Genomic DNA, 8922 nt, shown 5'->3' on the forward strand with positions numbered 1-8922 from the left:
ATCATTTACAATTAAAAGCAAGGAGCCACAGGCTCACGCCTTTCACAAAAGCAGTGTTTAATATGAATTTAGCTCAAAGCCCAAATCTATAAACAAAATGGAGTCACACAAGATGGGCCTCACCCCACCACAAATAAAAATATTTGTCCTCAAATGTAAATAAAAACATCCACAAGTCAAAATAAAGTAAGGCAAAGATGGAGGTAAAGAGAGGGTCCTGTCTACACAATCGCTCCAACCGTTTGGGCATCATTGCCCGATGCATCACTCTGAGTCTGAGTATTAGTGCTCGGGATCACCTCAGGAAGAACGGTAGGGGGTTTGTACTCAACTGATAAACAAAAATAGCAAGAAGATAAAGATGTGAATTAGGAAGACGGGATTCTTGGGATGTGATAGGAATATGGGCTAAAATAAACAACCGGGTAAATGCTATTGATAGTAAATCACTGAACATTTGTAACTAAGCTAAACTTTAGTGGGGGTAAATTTTCTCTTGAACAATTTACCCCGAATCAAATCGGTTTCTCTCGAACACCGATTTGCAGCAATTAAACACAACCTTCGCCTTATCCCATTCACTCTCTCAAGATGAATATGTGGGAGAAGGTCTAGGATTCACTCTCTCGAGCTGAACCCACGACGACCCAATAACCACAGGCTATCGATTTAGTAGTTTTGGTTTTAAAACCCCTCTCTCGAGCAAGCCAAAAACTTGGAGATGAAATCGTATTTGCAACTACAATCCCATTAAGTTCGAACACAACTACTAAACGAAATCACATTTAAACAGCAAATAGACTATCAATGAGCAATACCTAACAGTAAATTTAACCCTTATTCACATAATCACAACCCAAGAATTGGGATTTTAGCTAGGCATGATAAAAATATAGAATTCGATACCAAAAAGTGTTTCCATCAAATAGGTACGATAGAAGATGTCTTTAAATACGTCAAGGATGAATATTCTTCAAGACCCACTTCCAATTTCTCAAAATTCTAAACCTTCTAATCTTCAAAGCTCAAGAACAATGTCTCCCAAAAACTAAGTTCTAAAACTGAGTTTTGAAAAATATAAAATTTGATACTAGACTAAAAATTCAAACAGGTATTTATAATTGTTAAAAATTGTGCTGCAAAGGATCAGTCGGCGGAGTTTGTCGGGATCGCCGATTCACTCGACGATTCTTTCTTTGGTCTGGTTTATCACCTTTCTGCATTGTCCTTCAGCAACTTCAAGCTCTGTAACTTTCGATCGCCTATTTGATTTTGTCATTCAAGGCTTTGTACATTGGATTATTGGTCGAGACCAAGGCCATTCTGCGACTCGCCCAATGGCTTCGGCGATCCACAGACTTTCTTTTCTTCGTTCTTTCAACTGCCTTGTTCCTTTTTGGTCAAAGTGTCCATGTTTTGTGTCTAACTCTAAATACCTGAAACTCAAGGATTTACATCAGATATTGGGACAGAATATGCATTTGAGGACACTAAATCAATTAAAATAAAGCCCTAACAGAGTCCAAATCATGGACTCATCAGTACCACGATCAGAGATAATGGATGAGGGCATTCCATGCAACCTCACCATTTTCCTCAAATACAACTTTGCATAGTCCTCCGCTGAATGAGAAACCTTGACGGGAATGAAATGAGTCAATTTCTTCATTCGATCTATAATAACCCAAATTGAGTCATGTTGTCGCCGGGTGTGAGGTAAACAAACAACGAAGTCCATGTTCAAATCTTCCCTCTTCCAAGTAGAAATGCTAATATCTTGAGATAAACCTACCGGCTTTTGGTGCTCAACTTTCACTTGTTGACAATTAGGTCACTTGGCCAAAAATTCCACGATATCATTCTTCGTCCCATTCTATCAATAGATCTCCCTTAAGTCACAGTACATATTGGTGGCTCCCGAGTGAATGGAATATCGAGAACTATGGGCTTCTAACAAGATCTATTCTCTCAATTCATCTACATTAGGAACATACAAATGACATTGGTATCGAAGCACAACATTTCCCCTTGGGAGAAAGTATCTATAGACTTTTTAAGCACCGTTTCCTTCAATTCAATGAAAGTCAGAGCAATACCTTGCTTGGCCTTCACATCAGCCACAAAAGACGATTCCGAACCATTATGAACCATAACACCACAATTGGTAATCGGGCCAATCTATGAGCGTCTCGAAGTAATTCTTTCTTATCGCCCTCAATATGAGCAATACTGCTCATCGATAATAGACTAAGAGCATTCGCCACCACATTTACCTTACTGGGTGATAGAGAAGAGTCATGTCGTAATCCTTTAATAACTTAAGCCACCTCCTTTTGCAAAGATTTAGATCTTTATTTTTAAACACATATTGCAAACTCTTGTGGTCGGTAAAAAAATCTACATGAACACCATACAAATAATGCCTCCAAATTTTTAAGGCAAAAACAACCGTCGCTAGTTCAAGGTCATGGGTAGAAAATTCTTCTTGTGAATCTTAAGTTGCCTTGAAGCATAGGGAATGACTTTTCCGTTTTGCATAAGTACACATCCTAGTCCAATTCTTGAGGCATTACAATAAACAACAAAACCATCAGTCTCTTCCGATAATGTCAACACCGGAGCGGAAATAGAGACCAACTTTCAATTCTTGAAAACTCTTTTCACACGCTTCAGACCATATAAATTTAACCTTCTTTTGAGTCAAGGTCGTCAATAGAGAAGAAATCAAAGAGAACCCTTCAATAGACCTTCTATAGTAACTGACTAAACCCAAGAAACTTCTAATATCCGAAAGGGATAGAGGTCTAGGCAAACTCTTGACCGCATCCATCCTCTTAGGATCTACTTCGATACCCTTACCAGAAACAATATGCCTAAGAAAAGCCACGGACCTTAGCCAAAACTCACATTTGCTGAACTTTGCAAAGAGTTGTTGGTCCTTGAGGACTTGCAACACAATCCTCAATTGATTGGTATGCTCGTCTTCACTCCTTGAATAGATCAATATATCATCAATGAATACAATCACAAACATATCAAGGTATTGTCTAAACACCCTATTCATCAAATTCATAAATGCCGTTGGAGCATTGGTCAAATCAAATGACATTACTAGAAACTCATAATGACCATACCAAGTTCGAAAGGTTATCTTCGGAGTGTCATTTTTCTTCACCCTCAATTAGTGATAACCCAATTGGAGGTCAATCTTAGAGAAGTAGCTTGCTCCTTGAAGTTGGTCAAACAAATCATCTACCATTGGGAGAGGATACTTATTCTTAAGACTCAACGGGGACCGACTCAAGAATAGGGGTCTCAGAATCTATATCCATCACCCTAACTAGATGGTAAATTCAACCCTTCGAAATAATCTTTCTAGCTTTAAGACAAGAAATGAGTGACCTTTAGGCATAAAATTTCCCCCTTTCCACTCTAGGATGGGTTCATTTGGAAACTGAAACTTGACTACATGAGTTATACAATCAATAGAAGCATAACATGTATGCAACCAATCCATACCAAGGATAACATTAAAATCTAGCATATCAAGCTTTACAAGGTCAACATGAGTGACTCTATTGGACAAGGAGACGTGACACTTTCTATAAACCCTCTTAGCTACTACAGAATAACCAACAAGAGTAGAGACTGAAAAATGATCTAACAATACATTTGGAAGAATATCAAAACCTCTTAGCCACATATGGTGTCACAAAGACAAAGTAGAACCTGGTCAAGTAACACATAAACATCAAGTTGGAAGACTTTCAACATACCGGTAACCACATCGGGAGAACCCTCTTGTTCACCACAAGTATGAAGTGCATAGAATCAGTTTTTCGTTGTGACACTAGACCCCGAACCACTAGACAGAGCTTGTTTACTTCTCTCCCTTTAGCTGCAAGCTTTGGACAATCCTTCATGTTATGACCATTCTTTCCACAACCAAAGCAACCATCCGTGTCGGCTAAGCATTTACCCTTGTGCTTTCTTCCACACCTAGCACAAGTAGACGTAGGCAATAAAGATCCACTACTGTTCCCTCCTTGAGGCTTAGGGTTAGATATCTATATTTGTTGAACTTAGAGGAGTATTGGATGAACCTTGGCTGGAAAACATTTGTCGAAACTTAGAACGACCATGTCCATCAGACCTTGAGTGTGTGAAGTTACCATCATCGGTCTTAACCCTCTTTGCCTCCCTAGACCTTTCCTTAAGTTTCTCCTCTTCAATTTGTTGAGTATGCACCATGAGACGAGAAATGTCCATATCATTGATAAGCATAGCGGTACGACATTCCTTAACCACCATCTCGGACACTCCCGAAATGAACTTACTCATCCCTGCCCTAGGATCGGCAACAATAGTAGGAGCATATCTAGACAAATGCATAAACTTCAAAGCATATTCCTTCACATTCATATTTCCTTGACAAAGATTGATGAATTCGAGCACCTTTGCCTCCCTCATCCAAGGGGAAAGAACCTATCAAGGAAAGTAATTTTAAACTTTTACCAATCAAGAGGACCCACATCTTACATTCTCCCATCTTTCCATTGGTTAAACCATATTTGAGCAACACTCTTAAGTTGATAAGCAGAATATTCTGCCTTTTCCAACGGTGTCATTCCCATGATCATCATTACCACATGTAAACATCATCAATGAACTCTTGAGGGTCTTTCTGAACCTTAGAACCATGAAAATCCTAAGGATTCATTCTAGTGAAGTCCCTCAATCTAGATGCCTTCGTACCCACATTTGGGTTCATAGGAGCCGAAACCTCCCTATTGGCTTTGCCCGTCATGGCTTGAGCGAACACTTGAAAAGTTGCTCTAAACTCCGCATTAGTCACTTGCTCGGCTAAAGGGTTGATCGGAACTATAGGAGCTTGAGGAGGAGCCTCTTGATTTACATTCTCTCCCGCATTCCTTCTAGCACATGTCCTTCGAGTGGCCATATCCTGGAGAGCAACAGATAAGGATTAGGAGAGAGACATTATAGAGTCAAACTCTATCGCACGACTTTTGAGTAATGAAAAAAGTTGAGTTTCCTAAACATCTTATAGCCTCTCATTCATAAATGTGGCGCACTTCACACTCATGAACATGGCTTTACTCGGTGTGGCTTATGAGATTTTATAGGATCTTTCTAAACCCTGTGCTTTGATTACCAAGTATGTCACAACCCAAGGTAGCCCTTAGGCGTAACATGGCATATAAGACCCTAAGAGGCCCTATACAGGCCACTTAGCATTCATCATACAAGATAATAAAATATAAGATATTTAAACGACATTTTCAACATATAAAAGTTTTATAGAGAAAAGTGAAAGTCTAAACATCGTCTCTAGGCTATATAGTACATAAGAATGATCAGGGTGTAGCCCGTATTTCAAGTTCCAAAATAGAAAGTAAAGACAAAAGTGAAACCAATGCTCAGTCCTCGGAATAAGAGGACTCACCAATCTTCATTCTTCTATATGAGATCTCTAGCCACGAAAATGTGAATCTGTAAAGTCAGACCCTACAGTTGGGAAAATGTAGGCAATAGTATGTGTTAGTACAAACATGTACCAAGTATGATAGACATGCATAAAATATTTGAAAACATGCTTAAAAGGTGATATCTTAGTGAGATGCAATAACCAAGCTAAAATATGATATAAAAAGGGGTAGAAGACATAGGTCATAAAACATGGTCAATGCAAATAGACATTATCTTAAAACACATGTAAGATGCTTCTTGAAGTAACATTAGTTCATTATTTTGGGAGATTTACCTTTAACCAACATATAAGATAGTGTGAGCTATCAACACGAAATTTGATGTCTACCCCACACCAAAAAGGGGTGTCCTACTTGCCAAGGTAAGACCACAAACTTCTAGCTAATGTGGATCTACTCGCTAATGGCTATCTAATACAATCATCCTATAGGGGAACATAGGTATGGGATAAGGAGATTGATACTAGGAAACCGACATGTACTAACAGTAGAGCTTCCATCTCAAGATCACATCGGTGCTATGCGTAAATCCCATGGAATAGTCATTTTCTTCACTTGTCTTTATTATCCATGGAAGGCATGTAATCTTGCCAATCCAAGCTAAGTCATATGTCATCTATGGAAAGGTACAATTAAGTAACAAATCCAAGCTAGGTTTCATTAGAATAGCACCTTAACTTTGATTCATTTTAGGTGAGAAGACATTTCAACCTTTGAATCATTTATGTCAGAAAACCTTTCACATTCATGCATAAGGTAGTTATGTGAGCAATCCATTCACAACAATTAACCACAATAACAACATATATGCTTTTATTATCAAAACAATCCACATCATATCTCATCAATTCCATAAGAACATGCAAACTTTCATCATTATTCTTTCATAGATCAAAGCCCACTTTCAATCATCAATATCTAGAAAACATGGGTTAAATATGGGTTCGTGGGGATTCATCTAAAATCATGAGATTATATCAATTCATGAGATTAGGTAAATGAACATTTAAAGGAACCCATGACATGGAAGAAAAACCCTAACTCAATTGGGGATTTCTAACTTTGTAAATTAAAGAATTTAGGAACTCCATGGAGGAAAGGGCTCCATGGATGAAAACTATCATACTTCTATGCCAAGATCTTGCCTTCAATGGTGGAATTGGAGTCTTATCTTGAAATCCTAGGTTGACTCCTTCTTCTTCAACCATTCTAGAGAGAGAGATTTTTTGAAGAGGAAGACTTCTTTTTCATTTAGGAATTTGATAGAATGATTTCAATTATTGAAATTTGGGGTTAAAATACTTATATAGGACTTTAGATGAAGGGTAAAATGACATAATATTAGGCTAGAATAATTAGGAAAATACCCAAAAGCCCCTAATAAAATAACTGTCAAGCTCACCGACGACCTCAACCTACAGTTTGTCGATCAAATCACGAACCGTCCTGGTTGGTCATTGATGAGTTCAAAGACTGATATTTTTGGACCTCAAATGACTGGACCCACCCACGAGCCGTGGTCCTAACGACGGGATGTGGGTCCCGATCGTGGGTCTCAACTTTTGACCCTAGAATTTCTCTAAGTCTAGGACTCACCTACAGAACTTATATATGGCTCATGCATTGATTGACGGACCGTCCTGGTGGATTGTTGAAAGAGTACTGAAACTCAAAATTTTGGAAAAACCTCAACTTGCAATCCATGCCACACATACGGACTGTCGTTCCACCCACGGTCAGTGGATGGCGTCGTCAATCTTGACATCAGGCTTAAGAAAACTGAATTTTTTCTCTCTTTCTAAATCCGATGTGTTACATTTATTGAAACTGTATTGTGCACATGCATTGTCATGAGATTGAGTATAAGTTGGGCACGTAGAGATCGTCCGTGCTGGGGATTGTGAAATGTTAGGATTATAGGTCAGACATGATGAGATTGTCCATGCTGGGATTATTTGATTTTATGATAGTGCACTGAGATCGTCCACACAGACATGTCGAGATCGTCTGTGATGGTATATGGACCTCGCGAGTCCCTCGTGGGTCATAAACTCTCGATGTATTTCTTAAGAGTATCATGTATATACAGTAGAGATAGTACTTTACATTTGAGGCATATCATTTCATAGTGTCGCATTGCGTCGTATCTCATTACATCCTTCATTCTTGTTTGAATATGTTCTTTATTGATGTTTTACATTATGTGACATTTGATTATCCCTATTGATGAAAACTTGGTTGATAAGTATATTGTGGACTTGTAAAATTAAAAGATTATTTCCTTATATACTCATGTCACTACTTCTTTGTTGTCAGTTTATGAGATATACTAGGTACACATGGTTTTGTACTCATACTATACTTGTTGCACTCTTTTGTGGTGTAGATTGGATTTTGAATTTTAGCACATTTTTTGGAGCTTTCAGAGTTGAGTGTGAGTTATCCTGGAGTTGTGGTGATTTACTTGATTGTTCTGTGGCCCAAACGTCCCTCCATGTCTTTAGTTATTATTTTATTTTAGTATTTAGATAGGATGTTCCTTATGTCTAGGTTTGTCATTTAGTTCTTGACTTGCATCATAGTTTAGAAGCTCTTGTACTTATGACACTAACTCTTGGGTGGTAGTTTAGTTTTCCGCATTCAATACTTATTTAGACTTAGTTGTTGGGATATTCTACTTGTCGTTTAGTTTTTCCATTATCAATAAAGTATTGAATTGGTAAAAGTATTGGGTTGACTTACCTATCATTTGGGAACATAGGTGCCATCACGACTTGTGAATGTTGATCGTGACAAATTGGTATTAGAGCCCTAGATTCATCGGTCTCACTAGTACAAGAGCTGAGTCTAGTAGAGTCTTGTGGATCGGTGCGGAAACGTCCGTTACATATCTTTGAGAGGCTATGGGACTTTAGGAGACTTCTATTTTTTCATTCTCTATCGTGCGTATGTGGTTCATTTTAAGCATTGTTTCATTCTCTCACTAATAATGATGAGACGTTCTCAAATTCGTATGTCAGCGATATTAATGATTTTATATGGCATAGTATGAGATGTTGTGATATGGCTACTAAAATGACTAGGTGATGAGCATTGCAACTTTGAATAATTCAATTGAAAAGATCAGGAATAGAAAAAATGACTTGCTCGAGTTTTGATTTTGAAACAAAAAAATTCAATTTCGTTGGTATTTAAAATTTCATAGTATAGACATATCACTGATTGATCAATAATTTAATATTGGAAGGGTATAATATGAATGCTATGAATATAAGTGTAATATTAGGAGGATCAATTAATTATACAAGAGCATTGTTGTCATGATCAGGCTACAACAGAAAGTTGAGGAATAATAAAAATATAAGAGGTGATCATTTATGATGAAGTATGAGATGGTAGAGCTTGCTATAAGATT

The sequence above is a fragment of the Solanum verrucosum genome, unplaced genomic scaffold (assembly GCF_900185275.1).
Source record: "Solanum verrucosum unplaced genomic scaffold, falcon-dt-bn FXZP01000174.1, whole genome shotgun sequence".
Taxonomy (NCBI): Eukaryota; Viridiplantae; Streptophyta; class Magnoliopsida; order Solanales; family Solanaceae; genus Solanum; species Solanum verrucosum.